Below are 22,023 nucleotides of genomic sequence, written 5' to 3' on the forward strand. Positions count from 1 at the left end.
AGCAAGCAAGCAACCACCCAACCACGACGGCAACGAAGTAACGCAGCAGCAGCAGTAGAAATATAGCAATATTGTAGCATACACTCAGGCGCTGTCAGTAGCTGTTTAGCAGGAAACGCTGCAAATTTATGCGTGTAAAGTGTAATAAACGTAGCGAAAAATTTTTTTGTGCAAGTAGTGAGCAGTGAATTCGATGAATTTTTTGTAACATTTAAAATATTTATTTAATAAAAAAATAATTTTTCAAAAAAATTTCATAATATAAAATTATCAGCAAAAATTTTGTTGGAAGTGACGAAAAAAATTACATAAAAACTTGCGGCATGTCAGCAATGTCATTGAGCAACTGTAAGGCGTAGCTACAACAACAAGTTGAGCAGCTGTTAAAAAAAAGCAACAGCAATAGCAACAAAAACAACAGCAGCAACGAAACGTAACGCGATTACATAAATATTAATTAACATAAAAGTAGAGTTAAAGGCGTTCGATCGAAGTCAACGCACAGCACAGCAGCGTGTAACCAACCACACACATACAAACACAAGCGTAGAGCATAAGGCAGTAATGACAGCTTGAACATATTGATTGCACAACAACAAGTTAGCAAGTTAAAAAATTACAATTGAATTAAAAAGCAGTGATATAAAGACTGAGTGTTAAAAATTTTGTAAAATTTGTTGTAAAACAACAAAAAATTTTGATTAAAAACTTATAAAAAAACAACAATAACTAATTGTGAAACAAAAAAATCTAGAAAACACTGCATACGCTTCAAGGCAAATAAAAGTAACGCGCCCTATAAACATCTGTAAACACAGTAAATTACAACAACAAACGTAAAACAACAACAAAAACTGCTAAAAAGACATCAAAGAGGTAAGTTCAGCACTACATATTATAAATAGTTGTATAAAATTATAGTCAAAAACTAGTTTTACTAACATACGCAGCTGTAGCATGTATTCTACGACAGCAATGCTCCTAAAGGTATACTACTAAATGCAAATAATATCTTTTGAGAAGGTTATTGAAGCATGAAATGTTTAAGTAAGCATCAGAAATATGTATTTGATACGAAATTTATGGAGAACAAGTTTCAAAATATTGAAAAATATGATTAATCAAATAATTTGTTGCCTAGTTTTAGGCGTTATTAAAAATTTGTGAAATTTATGAACTTAGTTTGGAGCTAGTTAGGAGCTTATTTATAGAACCACTCCTAAAAGTATACTACTAAATACAAAAAATATCTTTCGGGAAGGTTATTGAACCTTTAAAAGTTTAATCAAACGTCAGAAAGAATATTTAATGATTTTAAATTTAATTTGAAGCAAAATTTAATAAGAAAAAATTTGAAAATATTGAACAAATATATTTGATCAAATAATTTGTTGCCTAGTTTTAGGCGTTATTCAAATGTAAAATTTATTAACTCAGAGCTTGTTCAGTGTTAAAACCTAAACCTTTGGAGCTTGTTAAGTGTTAAAATCTAATATTTTTTGTCACCTTGAGGACTAAGTTTGTATTATGTACCCTCTAAAGCTCAACCCACACCGGATTAGTCAAAACGTCTTTGACTAATAAGACACAAAAACGTATTTTGCTCTAACCCACACCAAGCGAGCATGCGTTTATGTCTCGTCTTGTTTGGTGTGGGTTGTCGCATATGAAGCTATGGAATGTTGTCGTATCAGACAAGAAGAGACGTCTTGCCTAATACGGTGTGGGTTGAGCCTAAAGGTTAAAGACTTCTAATAAAATAAAAGAACTTCGATTTGTCAATATGTACTTCTTGTTTCCCGACCCTTTTCGTATAATAAAATGCATATAACTCTCTGTTGAACATGCCGAAAGAGTATGTAGTATGAAAATAGATCCCTATTAGAAGAATATAACCAATCCCGGAACTATTGAAACTTCAACCGAAATTTTAGAATCCTTCAGGCAGTCAAATTTCGGTCCTGGGTCTTTTAGAATTGCTTTCGATTCTAATTCATTGTAAATGTAGAAATTAAGAAGAGGGTCGACTCCTTAAAATACCGGTATTGAAATCCTGCGATTAGAATTCCCACCATTTGTTAGAAGTGTAATTGTTCTGAAATCCGGTTGGATGGAATTGTTTCCAAGATTTGAAAAATGTTTATAGCGTCCTCTCCGTGGAGCTACCATAATCAGTATAAAAAAAACTCTTACCATGTCTCTTTTAGAATCTATAGTAGTAAAATGCTCAGAACAAGTCCTGAATCATTATAGCTTGTTCGATAATATTGCAATGGTGGTAACATTACAATGTCTTCACCATAACGAAAGAGTGCTATTGATCGAAACCAGATCGATAAATCTAAAAATATACACATACAGCATACGATAGCTAATCTATGATATATAAACTACATTCATGACCAGGGATATATTATAGCCAGTACTTTTGTACTTTCTCTCTTCCAGAATCTACCAATTTTTATGTAATCTGAAGAACCTTACGCCTCTTCCAGTATATGTCTTTTGTTTATTATTGTGAGACTATTTTGCGGAATCTATGTTCGATAAAAAGATCCTATCCTGAGTCGGATCTAGCTGTGAACAAATATCATCTATTATATTCCTGCTACCTACCTCCTAGAGGTAAAAAAGCTAGGAATATAGGGGCTCCCTACTTAATCAAGTATATTTTTGTAGAGAATTGTGGCCCTGCCACTGAACTGTCCAAAAACTTTGCTGTTGTGGCGAAATAGAGCTCCAAAAGCACAGAAAAATCGGTGGAAACTATTCGAGCTAGAATTAAAGCTTCGATTGTAAGCTAATCCCGTAGGCAATAGATATCCCTGCTGAATTCGATAAAACATTACTATGAATAGTATGATTATAATGATTAAACGGAACCAACCGAGTTCGGAAGATTTGGAAATGACCTCCCTTCTCATCAACCAACGGTCGCTCGTAACTTATAATTATCAATATTTTATAAGCACATAACCTGTCCCTCCTTTATAAGAAATCCTGCTGCTTCCACAAACATTTTCGAACTAAATTCCAATTAAAATTACTTTGAACATTGCAAATAACTGTAATAGTACTTAAAATTTATGAGTTTACATACGAAATAACCAAACAGCACACAACCCATTCGAAAATGACAGGCCAATAAAAAGGGTAGGGTGAGTCTACTAGAAATAGGTGGTGTGAGTGACAACAAAATATGGATAAAGTTTTAATGAAATAATGCGGCGTAAAGTGAAGGCGGGTCAAATGTGAATAATCGCTACAACATGTGGTCAACTATTAAGCTGCCAAAAGGGGTACAAAAAATATTAAGTGACCCTGTGGGGAAAATATGAATATGTTTTAAAAAATGAAAGAAAAATATAAAGATGTGATTAGAAGAGTTTGTTTTGAAATATTTAAAAAATTTAAATTAATATTTAACTTTTTATCAAAAAAAAAAATTTTAACTTGAAGAAATATTTTTTTTAATTTGAAAAATATATTATTTTTTTATTTGAAAAATTTTAAATTTTTTTTTAATATTTGAAAATTTTAAATTATTTTTTTATTTTTTTTTTAAATTTCTACAGTATGAATAAATTTTTGAAAACTTTTTTTTAGAAATTTAAGCTTTCTAAAATAAATAATTAAAATTTGTAACTATATTTTTTTATAAAATTTTTTATAAACTTTTTTTTTAATATTGTAAAAAAATATTTATTAATAATTTAAATACATGTACATACATATATTAAAATTAAAAAATTCCCTACCAGTCTTCACCCAAAAATTATTTTTTTGTGACTCGAAATTATTTTTTTGCTTTCCCCATATAATGAAAACAATCTGAATATGTATTTCGTGTAAGTTTCTGCGCCTAAAAGTCCATATGCACATCCTTAACACCAACTACAACAATGAACGGCGAATGACTCGCCGACACTTGAACGTCCGTTTGCGGGTCATGACCAATGCACAAATACAAAAGCGCAACAGCACACAGACATGCGTTACACACAAACACGACTGTAAACACATAAAAAAAAACAATTTCTAACGAAACACACAACCCACGGAGCTATACGACGGCGCACATTTGGCAAATCGCTTAGTCAGCCGCTCAAAGCAACGTTTACTCACTCTTCAAGTGAAATTTGTCGTCTAAACACGAAATTAGTCCTTTGGGCGTGCATTTTTAACTGTTTACATTGTTGTTGTTGTGATTGTGGCTGCTTTTGTTTGCTCACAGTACGCACAAAATTCATTTTAAGCTGACTCTTGGGTGTAATTTGTGTTTAGTTTTGAAATGTTTGCATAGTTTGTGGGATTTGAAGAAGCATTTATTTATTCATTATTTTTAATTTCTGTGATTTTGGATTTAATTTGCAATTTAATAAAAAAAATTAAATATTTTAATTCATTAAATTCATTAAATTAAAATATAATATAATAATAATATAAAATAAAATGTCAGGAGTAAAAAATTAAAAAAAAAAAATTAAATATAGAAAAAATAATAAAAACGTTATTAAAAAATAAAAAAATATTTTATTTAAATATTTTTACATTCAAATTTTTATAAAAAAAAATCTAATAATAAAATAAATAATAAATAAAATTAAATAAAAAATAAATAAAATAATAATAAAACATTATAATAATCAAAAATAATAATAAAAATAACAATATAAATAATTTAAAAAAATATCTAATAATGAAAAAAATCTAAAAATAAATGTTTTATTAAGATAATTTATAATGATTATTTATAATATACATATACATATATATATATATATGAATTTTGTTTAAAACATAAATAGAACAACATTTTAAATATTAAAAAAAAAATTAAATCAAATAAAAAAATAGAAAGGGGCATATTTGGATGTAATTTTGTTGGGGAAGTGGGCGTGGCCCTTCCCCCAAATAGGTTTTGGGGAAATAGTAATACAGATATATGAACCGAACTTTCTGCAGTCGGTTCCGTTATGTACCCCACCACACACCATAAAAGTTGTTGAAATCGGATAATAACCGGGCCCTCCTCCCATACAAAGGTTATGTTGAAAATTAGTAAAAGCGCGTTAACTGACTAACGGAAAACACAAGAAATTTTACAGAAGAAATATCAAAAGGAAGCTGCACTCAAATTTTTTCACAAAATGAAAAATGCGCGCTTATGGGTCAAAAACCATATCTCAGAAGCTACTCGAACGATTTCAATGAAATTCGATATGTAATATTTTCTTGACACCCTAATGACACGTGTGGAAAATTAATGAAATCAGTTCACAACCACAACTACTTTACATATAACTCAATTTTGAATTCTATCTCATTCCTTCACTTTATAATATATAAATACATTAGGAACCGATGAAGATAGCGAAGATAGATGAAATTTTACACAAATACTGTAAAATTTCTGTGAAGCTGTGGAAAAATTGTCAAAATCGGACTATAACTTTTCAATGCGATGGGTATAGAAGATGAAGAGCACAGTGCCTAAAGGTAATTTTTCACCGAAAATATCGTTAAATCTCTCAGATATTTTAATGTAATTCAGAGGGAATCTTTTTCTTATAATAATGTGTCTCTGTAGCAAAAATGGTTAAAATCGGGTCATAAGTTCCACTATATACCTAATTCTAAGTTTTTCAAAAATTCGTTGAATCGGTTCATATCTGAGATATCTTAGCAAAATTAAGTGAGCGTATAGTCTTGGATACAGTGTACCTTGTTGGTGAAAATTAGTAAAATTGGTTCAGGAATTACCTCAGCCCTACAATACTATATATGATGATTGTCGATATTCCTTTGGATTTTATGTCGAATATATGGTCCAAATTGTGTGTTATCTTAATAAAACTATACCAAGAAATTGCGAGAGTATAAAATTTTCGGTTCCACACGAACTTAGCTTGACCTTCTTTGTTTATATATAATAATTTTTTAAAATAGTTTTAGTAAAATTTTATATTTTTTAAAATAGTCTGTGTTATAAAAAGTTTACGTATTATTGATATAGTTATTTATATAAATCAAAACAAAAAATAATAAAAAAAATGTATTTTTTTTAATTACTTTTTTTCTAAAATATTTATATTTTTTTAAATTATTTTTTTTTTTATTTTTTTATAATTTTATTTAATATTATTTTATTTTCAAAAATATTTTTATATTTAATTTTTATTATATTAAACTGAAAACTATTTTTTTAAACCAGCAATCTTTTTTGAGGCACAAAAATATTTTTTATTAAAAAATTATATTTTTCAAATTAAAAAATTTTTCACTAAAACCATTTTTTTTTAATTTTTAACTATTTTTTATTAACAAATTTAAATATATTTGATTAAGAAAAATATTGTTGATGATGAAAAGCTTTAACGATTAAATAAAAATTATTTATTTAAAGATTTTTTATTAAATTAAAAATATTATATAATATTATAAATTATTAAGTTAAAAATATTTTTTCAATAAAAAACTTAATTTCATTAAATTAAAAAAAAATAAAGTAAATATAAAAAAAATTAATTGATTAAATTAATTAATTTATTAATATTTTTTATATAATTAATTTTTTTAAGTCACAAAATTATTATTTTTTAATAAAAACTTACTTTTATTATATTAAATTAAAAAATAGTTTTTATTAAAAAATTTTGTTTTATTGAAAATTGATTTATTATAATTATACAATTTTTTATATTATTTTTTGAAATTTATATTATATTTTTTTTTTGATAAAAATAATATATTTTTTATAGAAAAATAATCTCAAAAATATTTCAGAATTTTTGTCTCTTCAATTATCATATTTCAATAAATATCAAATAAATAAATTACAAATATTTCCCTACTTGACACCCTATCTCTCACAAATATTTATTACATACTGCTGTTGTCGTCCTTTTTCTTGTAAGCTTTACGTCGTTTATCATTACAAACACACACCCGCACCCTCTCATACAAATACACAGCTACACGAGCGAACTTTTTTCGTGCACTCTTAATTATGTAATCAGCTGTTTTTGACCTTCGACGTCGGGCTAACGACTTGCAAGAGTGTGGACAAAAGTGCTTATGCACAGCTGTATGCATGCAGGCAATGCCGTCCTATGTGTGTCCTATGTGTGTGTTGCAAGTGGAGTGCAAGCAAACAAGAGCAAAACTTAAGCATACTAAAGGCGGCACCAGCAACAACGATAACAACAACAATAAAATGCCATAAAATATAATGACAATGAACGCAAACAAGCGCAAGGAGCCAAAAATATGCATATGCAACAACAACGATTATAGTATAAGCAAATGACAGATATGCGAGAGAGGGGACAAAGAGGGAGGGGTGACAGTGAAAAGTTAGGTGGATGAGTGAGCGTGCCCAGTCATAACACAACAGCGACTAAGCAAATAGTTGACAACAATAGCATTGACGTGTTGTGATGTTGTTATTGTTGTTGATTTGCTTAGTGTTGGTGGTGGAGGTGCGGTGTAAGCTGGTGTACTCGTATATTCGAGCACCGAAAATAACTGCATATTTACATACTTTAAGCGCTGTAAGACGCCCATTTTTGTCATAATTTGTTGTTGTTGTTGTACATTATTTTTTTTCGTAAAAAATTACTTTTGTTGGCGCACGTGCATAAATTCGTCGTTTTCGTCAATGCACTGCCTTGAGCCAGTTTGCAGCGGTAATTTTTTTCGATTTCTTGTCAGCTCGCTGAGGTGATTATTGCGATTTGAAAATATGAACCGAGGGCGATTTGAATATAAAAAACTTAAATTGTTATAAAAAATATATTTTTAATATTTAGAAAAAAATGTATATATAAAAAATTAATTCATATAATAGGAAATTATATTTTTTTTAATAATTAAAAAAAAATTTAATAAAATTTGCGCAAATAATATTAATTTTTTGTTTAAATATTTAATAAATCACTCTTCCATAGCAAAATTAAGAAATATTGCATATGGCTGCTCTAAATAATGGAATATTTTTATTTTAAAAATAATTTTTTACGGAATATAACTCAAACAGAGGGAGAAATATTATTAAAAAAAAAATATATATATATAAAAATATAAAAAAATATAAAAATATAATAAAAAAAAAATTAATAACAATAGTACAGTAAAACCTGTAAAGTTGAACACCCTTATAATTTGCACACTCGCTCAAATTGGACAAAATGTTCTGTACTATAGTACAAACAATCATTTCTTCATAACACTCGCGTAATTTAGACAAAAAAGTGCTGAACCGCAGATGTCCAGCTCAGGCTTTACTGTATTTAAAAATGTATAAAAAAATTATATAAAAAAAAAATAATAAAAAAAAATTTTAAATAAAAAATATATTTTTAACTTAAAAAAATATATAACCAAATTTTTTTAATGAAATAATGTATTTAAACTTTGTCAAATTTTTTTAAAATGTCATCAGTACTATCAAAGATATTTATTTATTCGTAAAGTTATATTATTTTAGTTATTTATATTTTTTCTCAATTTTTCTTTAAATAAATATATCTTATTAAAGCGATTTTAATAAATTATTTTTTTGTTTAAGTACATAAAAATCCAATATAAAAAGAGGTTTTAACAGCAAAACAACAAGTAAAATAAATTTAAAAATTTTTAAATGTGAAAATTTACTTGGAAAAATATAAAATATAGTAAAAAAAAACATTTTTTATTTGCAAAGAAATTTGTATTTTTTCATATTTTTTCGAAAAAAATTTGGTAGAAAATAGAGAAATAAAATAAATTAAATAAAAAATAATTTTAATAGTATTTAATTATAAAAAATTTCAATATTGAAAAATTAAAAAAAAAAATAATTTTAATAAAAATATATTTAATTAAACCGAGTAAAAATAAAAGAGGGAGAAATATTCAAACAAAAATTTAGTTTTTCCATCAAAAATAATTATATATGCATTAAATAGTATTATTTCTAAAAAAACTTGGGAGATTTTTTATATTTTATTACCCAGAAAAAATTTTTAAATACCAACTTTGTTGAAATTATATGCTTATGTTACAAGTCAAATATTTCTCATAAGGACTTTCTTTCTTGCAAAGTAATAATATGAATAAGATAGCTATATATATTTTATGAATACACTATATATGTATGTACATATAGTTCTGTTTGAAGATGAACTTTCTTAATTCACTCCTGATTAAACCGCTGAAGTACGAGCAAGTCGCATTCTTTATTTTCTCACAGTCCATTCGCGTTCTACCAACAAACTTTAAAAAATTTTATTTAACAAAAATAATTAATTAATTTTTTTAATATAAAATATAATTTTTTTTTAATTAAAAAAATTTAAAAATCAAATGTAACTTTTTCTAAAAGCAAATTAAGTAAAAAAATTAAAATTACAATGAAAAAAATATTTGAAAGAATGTTGAATATTTTTATATACTTTATTACACCAACAATTTTGTTAAATATTAAAATTTAATTTAACTATAGAAAAAATTAAAAAAAAAATTTTCAATTCAACAAAAAAATACATGCATGTATTAAATACATATTTCTAAATTTTATTATTGGAAAAACTTGTAGAAGTTCAAAAAAAATTAAAAAATTGCGAAACATACAAAACAAAAGTTTAGAATTTTTATTTTGTATCATATTTTATTGCACAACATTTTTTTTAAATATTAAAACTAAAAAATAATAATTTAAAAAAATAAAAATATTAAAAACTAAATGTTTTTAAGTTTTAATATAAAAAATATTATTAATGTATATATGTATATAAAGAAATGAAATCTTTTCAAAATAAATTTGGATCTTTTTTCTATAAAAATTGGATTTTGGTTTTAGAAAAATGAAAATATTCAGTTTTTTAAAATAAATAAATTCTTTCTTATCATTTCTTGCACATTCTGATTATTTTCTAATTAACTAAAAAAATTAGCTTTTTATTTAAAAAACAAACAATATTTGACAAAAACATGAATATATTATGTTAATTATTTCTCAAAATTTTGTTCAATTAAATTTAAAATTTAATTTCTTATTTTTAATTTTTAGAAATTATTTTTTTATAGTTTTTTTCAATTTTTATATTCAATTTTTTATTTTTTTCGAGTTTATCGTACTTCTAAATTTTATTTATATATCACATTTAATAAAATATATAATTTATAAAATTTATTTAAAAAACTGATTTTATTCAATCTTCTAATACCAATTTTTATAGGAAATAGATCCAACTTTATTTAAAAAAAAAATTCACTTTTATTATTTTTTTAGTTTATAATCCAATCGAATTTTAGGACGAAAAATATATACTAAAGTGCTGGTAACAAATAATTTAGAAAAGAACAAGAAGCAGCATAGCAAAACCCTTCCTTCTAGGTGGCAACGCCTGCGAATAGCAATAAAGTCGCGCTGCCGCCACAATTTCATTGACTTGCAACACGACAAAAAAGCAAAAAACACAACCAAAAAACAACGAAAAACTAACAACCCAAAAACACTATACCAAACTATAATAACAACAATAAAGCTGCCAGCAAAACTTCTAGAACTGCCAAAAAGTGACAGAAAAAAACTAGCCAAAAACAACAGCTGAGGCAGTGAAGTGAAAAATTTTATGAAAACAACGGAAAAACAACAACAATAACAACAATGAATATACGCTGCGTATTTACAACTTTTAATTGTGGTTGTTATTGTTGTTTTTGTTGTAGCTGACGCTGCCGCCACGTCGTCGATCGATATATAACCGAAAAAGTTAACGCACCCACACACAAACACACGCACACGCTCCATTTCCTACGAAAAACTCATAAAGCGACAGATAGCAAAACAAAAACAACAACGCAAATTGCCAACAACAACAATTTGGAAACGAAGTCAGCAAGGTAATAAAAATGGGAGTGTAGAGCGAGAGAGTGTGGGAGATCATACGCCAAAATGGGTGTTCAAGCGTGAGAGAGAGAGAGAGAGGGAGAGTGAAAAAGTATGAAAGAGTGGAAGTGTGAGTGCGAGCGGTGTTTGCATTGGGTTAGCCAAGCCGCTGTTGGCAAACTGCTATTGTAGTTTCCGTTGCCACATAACCACTTTCCGGTACAACAACAGCGCACCGCTGTGTATGAGTGACATTTGCGGTGCGTTCTACCCAAATGACAACAACAACGATGAAATTTTACAAAATTTAGACATTATTGCAAAGTACCCTGTAGGAAATTTGAGTTGAAAAAGCTGAAATTTTTTACTTTGACAGTAGAGAGCGCAAGAGCACGCTTATTAGATAAGGATTTAAAAAAAATTGTAATTAAAGAAATAAAAAAAATTTAAAAGAAAAAATTTACAAAAAATTTGAAAAACTTGAACTGAAATTTAAAAAAAGAATTTAAAAACAAAAATAAAAAAAATGTAAAAATTCATTAGCAGAAAAATTTCCTACAGGGTGCCTCCCTTGCGAACGCGCGTGAAGTTTTACAGCGAAAAACAAGCGGAAGCGTTACGAAAATCAAACAAAAACAACAACAAATAGTCACGACAAAAAGTTAAGTGCTTGCGAGAAAAAGAGTAAGAGTGCGAGAGAGTGCAAGAGCGCGGGTATGAGAGAGTGTGTGAGAAATGGCAAATTTGTGCGCTGCATTGCCACAGCTGCATATTAAAATTCATAAAAAGGAATTTTTGAATTTTAGCAACCCGCTTCCGGCCTCTTCTACACGCCGCACAAGCGGCATTTTATGGCACTCTACATGTCATTTACTTGCCAAACCACGCCAAGACAACGCAATCGCTTCCGTTCACACAACGCTCCTATTTGCATATTACATACTTACATATATACATATGAGTTCTGCTCTTCTATATGCCAACACATGTAAATTTATGCCTTGCCATGCCATTCAGAGGCGTTCACCGACGAATGTCTGTTCGCACGCCTTCCGCTGCGAGTTTGCTTATTTGTTACGTATACGCCGTGGTGCGCTTAGTCAAAATAACATTTCGTGCGTAAATGAAAAATTGTATGGCATGAATTTTTAAATTTGAACACAGAAAAATTTTAAGAGTCAAATATTAGACATAAATAATGTATGTAAATAAATTGGAATTCAAACATGAAAGGAAGGAAGAAATAATTAATTCATAATTTTAAAACTAGAAAAAAATATTTAAAAATATAAACATTTAAAAAATAATTATAAAATATAATAATAAAAAAATTGAAATAAAATTTTTATTTTTATTATTTTATTAAGATCTAACTTCTTTATATAAAACGGTACGATATAAAGAAAAAATTCCAAAAAATTTAGAAATATAAAAAACAAATATTGAAAAATATAAAAAATATATTTTATTTAATTATTCTTCTATTATTCTATGTATTATATATTATAAACTTTTTAAATGTGATATACAAATAAAATTAAGAAAAACGAAAAATTGGAAGAAACAAAAAATTAATTAAAAATATAAAAGTTAAAAATTAAAATTAAAATTAAAATTAAAACTAAAATTAAAATTAAAATTAAAATTAAAATTAAAATTAAAATTAAAATTAAAATTAAAATTAAAATTAAAATTAAAATTAAAATTAAAATTAAAATTAAAATTAAAATTAAAATTAAAATTAAAATTAAAATTAAAATTAAAATTAAAATTAAAATTAAAATTAAAATTAAAATTAAAATTAAAATTAATATTAAAATTAAAATTAAGTTAAAATTAAAATTAAAATTAAAAAAAAAATAATTTAATTTTAATTTAAAATCAAGTTTTTTTCTTTTTAAATTTTATTAAAATTTTTTTTCAAACTTGTTTTGGTTTTTTTTTATTCTTTTTTCTAGTACATATTTTAAATTGTCTTTAGAGATAATTTCCAAATTGCGTAACGAAACTGTTTTATGATAGAGATATCCTTACGCTCAGAGAGTGAGCACGAAAGCGACAATACCCAATTAAGGGTATGACAACAAAGAAGCGTATTACCCCAAAAATTATGTTTCGTATGAAATATAAAAGCAGATATGTGCGTTGCCAAAGTCGGCTAAGTTAGAAAACCCCGAGGTCTGAGCGATGAAGTTCCTCAGATTACTTACAGACAATTCCAAAAGTTATTTTTAAGAGTTTAAGAAGTACAGATAACCAATTACAACAAGAACAAAATCCCTACAAGAGAGTAAAAGATGATCACCAAGATCAACAACATTGACAAAATATCACAGTTTGTTTGTGTGAACCCGAGAGAGAACCGAGTCTGCTTTTGATATTTTTCTTTTCAGAAATGCTTCGCAATAAGGTCTGTTATTAGCATAAAACTCTCTAAGTCATTCAAAACTCACAAATACAGTATTTAGTCAGTGGACTGGTTGAATTCTCGGAGAATTGAAAATTGTCTAAAATCACGAATAACTACGTTCTAAGCTTGAGGTCCCTTCAAGCGAATATGCCCCAATTGCAGATTTGATGGAGGTGAAAAATTCGTCATCCACAAGCAATTAGAGCAGAACAGGGAAATCGGTAACTCTACTATGTACTACTTGGGACTAGTTTCATTGTTTTTATTACCAAAAGGTACGAAAACTCTGAAAAAAGCCGAAAGCCATCACCTTAGTACCTATAACTTTCGATGGATGTAACCAAGTGAAGACGGTTTTTCAAAAGGTTGTTGTAGTTTCATTGGTAGTAGAATTTTACCACCTATTTTTCCCTTGTTAAGTGCTTGGCTAGATAAAAATCCGGATCCGATACGGACACAAGAACCGACAATCGTCAGAACGACAACAGTAGTCAACTTTCGACAGAGACATCAAACCAACGAGTGTTTTTCTGATAACAAAAAATATCCAACAATCGTTTGTTGGACTTTTCAAACTAAGAAACCATACCACACACCCTAGACCACACACCCTAGACCACACACCACAAATAGAGAAAATAGGTAAACAGCAAAGCTTCGAGCAAAATTATTACTGCGCAAAATGCAGCACCGGCTCAACGACTTACCAAATATGAGACAATTGCGTCACTTCATTGTCTTTTATAAGCTAAACTAAAAATAACATAACCTAAACTGAACATAAACATAAACTAACCTCAAAATTTGCATAAAGCGCTTTTGTTGCATTGCCTCAATGAATAAAATTAAAGTTGAATTAGTTTTGCTAGCATTTATTTTGGCATTTACATTTCTATTCAAATTGACTTGCCAACATTTTTGTTGCTTTTTGGACTAAAAAACATATGAATATTTAATAACATGCAAACACTTGTTTGGAACCAAGGAGGATACAAATGTGATCACACATTGTCTATTTGCTCCGCAACAAAAGCTTTGCAAACAATAACAATAAACAGAAAAACTAGAAATGCCACTAGAAAACACATGTGTCTCTAGAACTCTGAACCCGTCAACGCTTGCAACCGCAGCAACCCCTCGTAGAGACTCTAACCCGCTGTCCGCTTTGTTGTTTGCTGCATCAGCAGAAATTTGTTTATTGTTGTTGCATTTGTATTGCAATCACCCACACCACCATCACCAGCATTTTGCATTGTTTGCACGCCGCTCCAACTCGCCGGCAGAGTCGGGCAATCAAGCTTTGCTTACCGTTACTCACTCACACTCGGAAGGCGACAGAAGTACCCGCATCCTTTACGCTCGCACTCGGCAAATCTAACAACAGTTCTTCTGTGTTTTTATTTATTTTTTTCTTTTACCATTTTGTTTGTCGTTTCTTCAATTAAAGTTTATTTACATTTTTCAACGTCTGCAAATTTTGCTTTATTTTTCTTCGTTATTTTTGTTGCTTCTTATGCCACAGTTGGAATTGGCAGAATTTATGCAGATTTCTTTTAGTTGTGAACTATAGTGGTTTGAGAGCGATTTTATGAAGGAATATTAAGCAGAGGTCTCAGATCCAAAGGCTTTCGCATAAAATTCTAAAATAATCTAGAAACCCCAGAAATCGATCACCTATACGGAAAACATACCAAAGACTTTCAGAATCCCCTCTATATGAATAAATAAGACGCATGTCAAAAACAGAACCAGCAGCCGATATAATCCAACAACCACTTTAAAATCTTAAATCAAAGTTCAGAGGTCAACGAGAATTATAGAACCGTATCTGACATATCTGACATGAAATATTTACTCAAACGGAATAATAAGATTAGATTCAAAAATCGAAAACCATTCCTTAAGACGTCCACTAAAATAAGAAGTTCGTTCTAACCTATAACGAACGTTTAAACCACAAATTATTAACCGGTTAAAGTGAGCTCATGCTTCAAAGTTCTGACCTCAATGAGATGTAGGTAAGATAATTTATAGAACCGAATATTGTTCTAACAAGAAACAATTTCTCAGAACTCCCATCCACCATCCCAAAAATGCTTAAAACCCACAATTTATCGTTAAGTTTAAGCCCTCCAACCAAGTACTCCACCTAACCTCTAGCAGAGATGTCAGCAACGTCTGAAAAATCGTTACGCATAGGTCTCGACGATCCAATAGAATTAAAGACCAGTTCCAAGGATGAATGGAAGTAATATTTAGTTCTTTTGAAACCATCTATTTATTCTCATTAAGAAACATATAAAGATCCAAAGATCCAGAGGCTTCATCTCTTCGATTAAAGTAAAATCATATTTATGCTTCAAAATTCCGAGCTCAATGAGGTGCAGGTATGAAGATTTATAAAACCGAATATTATCAACATCAAATAACTTCTCATAATACACATCCGTCATGCCATGCCGTCTGAAAACACATAATTTATAGTCTAGCTTTAAGATCTTCACCACTAAAATGAGTAGAACTCCAACAAGCATCTAACAGAGATGTTAGCAACCTCTGAAAAACCGTTAGGTATCGGCCTCGAAGTTCCAATTGAATTAAGGACCACTTCCAAGAATGTATGGAGCTAGTACTATGTAGCTCTTTTGAAAAATCCAAAGTTTTAACCTCTTCTCTTATGCTTCATAGATCCAGAGGCTTAAACTCTTCGGTTGAATTCAATGAGGTCCAGGTATACAGATTTATAGAACTGACAAAAATAACTTCTCAATATATCAATCCACCACCCCAAAACGGCTTAAAACACATAATATATCTCATCAATATCTATTACCTCCAACCACAAATATGTGAAGAACTCCAACCAAGCTCCAACAAAGGTGTTAGCAACGTCAGAAAAAACGTTACGTATGAGTCTCCAAGTTCCGATTGCATTAAGGACCAGTTCCAAGGATGTGTGAAAATCTCTATCTCTCAGTAAACATAAAAACTATAACAGAGAGATAGGAAAAATATCGACGAAAGCGAAGAATGGATATTCGAACTTTTTCTCAGACACGGGTCGGTTCTTACCAGGCATAAGTATATGAAAATCGGTAAACTTTTGAAGTAATCTATTTTTATATAAGAAAATAAGTACATTCCCGACTTGACCTCTTCAGTTAGACAATCACTACGGATCCAATCCAGTTCGAAGCTTTTAGTTTTGGATCATTATTCTTCTTGATATAACATAAACCGATGAAAGAAAGATTAGACTTTGAGTGAGTTTGTTTAAAGTGTTGGATCTCCACAGCAACGCTAGACAAGTTGGTTCCATTTTTTTCGAGTTTAGAGCTCACTCATTTTCTACATTTACAAATAGCGTCGATATCAAAATCGGGGACCAAGATGTAGAAAAATCTACTGAGGTCAGAAGAATCCCAGAGAATTTTGTGTTCGCTTACTGAATATAGAATACATCCTATCTTTGCTACAAATCAATCATAGTCCCATATGTCCCAAACTAATTATAAGAAGACCTTGCTAAGATCTGTGACTACAGATATGCATTATTTTTCGAAGACTTTGCGGAAATAACGTTGAAAGTCGTTGAATTCGTGTCTTCATGTCTTCATTTGGCCTCAATATTCCATTGGATGTGGCAATCTTCTAGATTTCTTGGGAGTTTTATGTTTTAAACCTTCATCTCCATATTCGATATTCTACTTCTACGGTCTTCTACTTCATTGAAGATCTGCTTTTGTTGTTGCCAAGTTGATTTCTTAATGAGATATATGTAAATCGACCTCTTCTATGGATTTGTGGTCCCGACTATGGTGGAGATGAGAATCTCAAGTTCAGTACCGGTTCCCTAAAATATTTTAGAGCCCCCAGAAATATTCCAACTCCATCCAAGTATTATATAAGACATATTTCCCAGTGAGTTGCAATAAAACTTCAGTGGACCTTCTGTAACTTGACTCGTAACCGATTCAAAATTTATAACTGTGTAGTTGTACCTGTTTGTGTGCGTATGAATCAATATGGCGACAGACAAGCAATTCTGTGTTATGTAAGTAAACGCAAATGCATTACAGTAGCGTTGGCAACAAATACATATGAATATATTTGGGCGTAAATGTGTTGCCATGTCGGCTAACTGTATATATGTATATAGCTATATATCTATATATATATCTATATGTATGTATATATGGATGTCTGTATGCATGTTGTCTGTAATTGACATTGACTTGTTTGTCGTTATGGCGCATGTCGTTGCCCCATTGTTGGTGTCATTGCAATTGTAAAAAATGCATTCTTGTTGTTTACACAAAACAAGAAGCGACAACAAAAACAATGACAACGACGAACAACAACAACAGGCAGGCAGTGTGAGACGAAAATACTCGGAAAAAATTAAAAAAAGAGTTAAAAAATCATGGCTACCATAATAAAGAAAGCACGAAAGAGTTGCAACTTAGTGACAACCATTAGCTGTGGCAAAACAACAAACAAATAACAACAACAATAAGTGGCAGGCAATTTGGTGCTTCAGCAGCAAAGGCAGTGAGTGCATAAGAAAAGTAAGCTACTGTTCTACTGTTATTGGTAGTTACAGCAAATTTGTCTATTAAAAAGCGATAAATTGTGGAAAAGCAGAAAAAGTTAGTGGCAGCAATTACGATATTTTTTTTTTTTAAGGAAGAATTGCAAACTTGAAAGTAATTGCCAGCGTAAAAGTGAACTTTCGAACTGGCCTTCAGCCTTGGTGTTAAAAGTACAGTTTATTATAAGAATCGTCATTTGATATGGGGGCGTGGCTAACAATAAAGAATATTACTTTATATTCCTCTTCGCCTTACTCTTCGGAGAATAGGCTAAACATATAATTATGGAAGAATTTCAGCTTTATTACTTCACCTATAACCTTGATTTATAAGTTTTGAAGACAAAAGCCAAAGAAAAAACAAGAAAAAGACGGCACAAGCGGTTAACCTCAATCTTCGTGACTTTCAATTTCCGAAACTTTAGAAGATCATCCAATGATTAGAAGACACAAATAGACCCATTGTAACCAAACAGAACCGTCTTAGTATCGCGTCTTCCTGATAATCTAAACTAATTGAGATACGACTCTTCTTTTTTTTGGATTTTCGAATAGATTATAATACTGTCTTCCAAATCTACCGGACAAACTTTGTCAGCGATCAAATTCTAAAACTACGGGATACCATCGAAGGGTTAGAAGACACAGTTAGACTCCTCATAACCGACGATTACCATTGGAGTGTTCCATCTAAGGATTAGAAAACACAGTTAGACCCTTTATAAACGTAGATAACCTCTAGTGTCGAAGTTTCCTGATATTCCAAACTAGAATTGAGATGCGACGCTTCCTCCCTTTTCTGTGTTTTAGCAGCAAAGATTTGTCTTCAAATCTATGGATGACTAAACCGTAGCACCGAGTTCCTAATCGTTTTCGAAAACTTTAGGAGCCGCTAGAAGACCTCCTCAAGAAGCTGTCATATTTTTTGACTATATACATTTTTGAAATACTTCTTTCATAATAAAGTATTAAGTCAAAGCAAACCTAGTGACAATCAAACCTTCTCAGCGAATTCCTGATTGTTTTCTCAAACTTAGAGTTCAACTAGACCTCCCTTAAAAAAGATCTAGTATTAGGGGCAATCAAACTTTGTCAGCGAGTTTCTTATTGATTTCTAAAACTTCAGGATTCACTAGATCTCACTCAAAAGGCTCTGGTACTAAGTACTTCTTTCAAATTGAGGAATACAGTTAAACGAGCGAGTTCCTTATTAATTTCTAAATCTTCGAGTCAACTATAACCCCTCCCTAAAAAAGGTTCTGGTTCTGGTACTATTGCTTTCATAATGAAATAACTTAAACAAACCAAGCGGCGATCAGACCATGTCAGCGAGTTCCTAATTGATTGATGAAACTTTTGAAACACCGTCTGAAAGGTCCTCTTCACGGAATTTTACCTTTTGTAAGATTACATTTTCTGAGTGAAGAATGGAGTATTATATTCTCAACCAAATTTAGCGAAAATCAAACACTGTCGGAGATATCGAGAATAAACTTTAAGATTCAGAGGGTCTGCATGCAAACCCAACTCGAAGTGATTTAAAGGGTAGAATTAAGCCGAATTTATATTTAAAAAGAAACTCGCCAACAAAAGATTCACCAACCTCACCAGATCTGGAACCTTAAAAATCAAAACTCTTGCTCACTCGTATACAAGGAATGAAGTTTTTTGCTCTCTTTCTAGCTTGATAGTAACAAAAAGAGGTCCTAATCGAGTTATGAAGCCTTCGAACACCCTAAATGTTTCCTCACGGAGTTAGACCCTCTATAATGTAAAATAACCCGATCAATATAAAAAAGCTCAGTTGCTTTTTAACAAAAATGTGTTTTTGGACTACGTTTTCCAAATGAAAAGTGGAGTATAAAAATGCCCCATAAAAATTTACCGAAAAAACCCTGCCGAAAATCAACTTCCGAGACGAAACTTTAAAGTTTAGAGGACTTATAAGAACCGAGAGCTGCAAAATCAACTTAACTTAAAGTTAAAATATAGAACTAAGACTTCTTTATATGAACAGCCGAAGGCCCTTGTTGCTAGCGCTGCTAAATATTCATTTGTCAAATAATTTATTATTGTACAAATTTCTTAAAAATAAAAAAAAATAAAAAAAAATCTTTATATGATAAAGAAGGTCGACAACAAGGCGTTCAACCGAGTTCAGCAAATGTAGAACCTCAAAAAACAAAATTGTTACTCTCAGAAATGCAAGAAATGCAATTTTTATGCACTCTTTAGCTTCCTAGGGGCAAAAAGAAGTTGGTGCTCGAATAAATATAACTTTTGAAACCAACATTGGCTATAAGACTACTTTAGAGCCCTTATATGGACCACTTCCATATACCCTACGATACTACTACGAAACTTTCTATAGCGAAAGCTTTAGTATTTGAGGCATCTTTAACAAAACAAACAGTTAAATGTGTTCATGTTATTAAATATGTAGCTACTAGTACCGTTATGAACATACCGTTATGTACATTTAATATAAACACAACAACAACAACAGCATTGTATAAAGAGCATACAAACTGTCAGTAATTGCCACAAACAGTTAACGACCTTAATTAGTTAGCAATTATGTACAGTTATAGTGCATTTAGAATTGTATTGAGCGACGGCAGTTAGTTGCAGAATAAATATATAGACATACATATGTATTATACATTTATATAAGAATATATGTATATTGCAGTGGGTATCAAAGTACTATTAAAGATGACATGAAGACCACCGCCAGTGTAATAAAAAAGTTGATAGACATAAAAATTGTATAATTAATTGCGTAAATATGTGTATATAACCTACAATATGTGGTATATATATATGAATGTATGTATGCATGTATGTATGTATCTATATAGAGTCATTTACACATGTACTTAATTACTTTACATCACCTTTGACGCATTCATTTTAAATGCGTTAAATAAATTACACGCGCGCCTACATAGAAATATATGTACAGATATATACATCTGTACACATGTAAAAATGAAGGTTAAAGCTTTATTACCACATTTTTATTATTTCTATTCTATTGATAATGATGACTCATGTGCCCAGTTAACCCACTAAAAATGCACATAAAATTTTTTATGGGTTCAATAAAAAAAAAATTAACGAAAACAACAAAAGCTTTGAGCTACTTTGGAGAACTTCATAGATTTTCTTTGACAAAAAAGTCAAAAAATTTCAGCTAGAGCAATTTTCTGTAGTAATAAATTATATTTAAAGAACAATTTTTGAAAGAAAAACACAAAATGAGAAAAAATAAAAATAAAAATGTAGCATACCTTTAGGCGCTCAGAAGCTTTAACAATTATTTTATGCGATTTCCCATAACAAAAAATTTATTAAATTGCATTTACTGCAAAAAAAATTTAAAAATAAAGTGCAATTAAATTTTTTTTTTTTCTAAAATTATTTTAAAAAATTTAATTATCCTATATAAATTATCTACACAAGCTTTTCATATTATTTATAATAAAAAATTAGCAATATTTCCTTTTACTTTAACTATAAAAACAACATAGCAAAGTCTAAAGACAATTTCTATTTCATTTTTCTCATTTCGAAACAATACGCCTAAAAGTATGCAAGCTATATGCAACGATAAACAGTCATTTTCAAATATTTAGAATAAGAGGCCTTCTTCGTACACAACACAGGTCTTCCACAAGCATATTAGATGGAAAAGCGTGCATTTAGTAATATATATACAAAAACTGTTGCCTACATTTAGGCGCACAAAAAGAAATTTCAAAGTATAATTATAAAATTTTCAATATGTTAGATATTTATATGTAAAAAGCGTAATATACATGAAAAATAAAACAGAAATAAGAAATAATAATATGGTTAGGATGCTGAAAGAGATACATATATATACAAGGGTTCATTTCTTTTTTAATAATAAATCAATATATTTCCCCAAATAAGGTGTTTCTCATATTATAATAATCGCAGTACTAAAAGAGCGCTTTCAAAATTCTTCAATGGCATGACAATGACATTCAGCACTTAATTCAGCTACAATTCTCTTAAGCTGAATATGTTCTAAAAGCGCAAACATGTTCTCTAAAACGTTTTGGCTTTTAGCTTTTCATTCAGCGATCATTCTCTTAACCTGAATACGTAAAAGAAAGCTAA

The 22,023-nt window shown here is 29.5% G+C and overlaps 1 protein-coding gene across 3 annotated transcripts in view; it reads right to left on the reverse strand.

The window, feature by feature from the left end:
* The window catches only part of LOC128922326 (uncharacterized), a 323,101-nt gene that overhangs the window by 299,158 nt on the left and 1,920 nt on the right, over positions 1-22,023 (reverse strand). The window lies entirely within an intron of this gene.

The sequence above is a fragment of the Zeugodacus cucurbitae genome, chromosome 5, assembly GCF_028554725.1.
Source record: "Zeugodacus cucurbitae isolate PBARC_wt_2022May chromosome 5, idZeuCucr1.2, whole genome shotgun sequence".
NCBI classification, from domain to species: Eukaryota; Metazoa; Arthropoda; class Insecta; order Diptera; family Tephritidae; genus Zeugodacus; species Zeugodacus cucurbitae.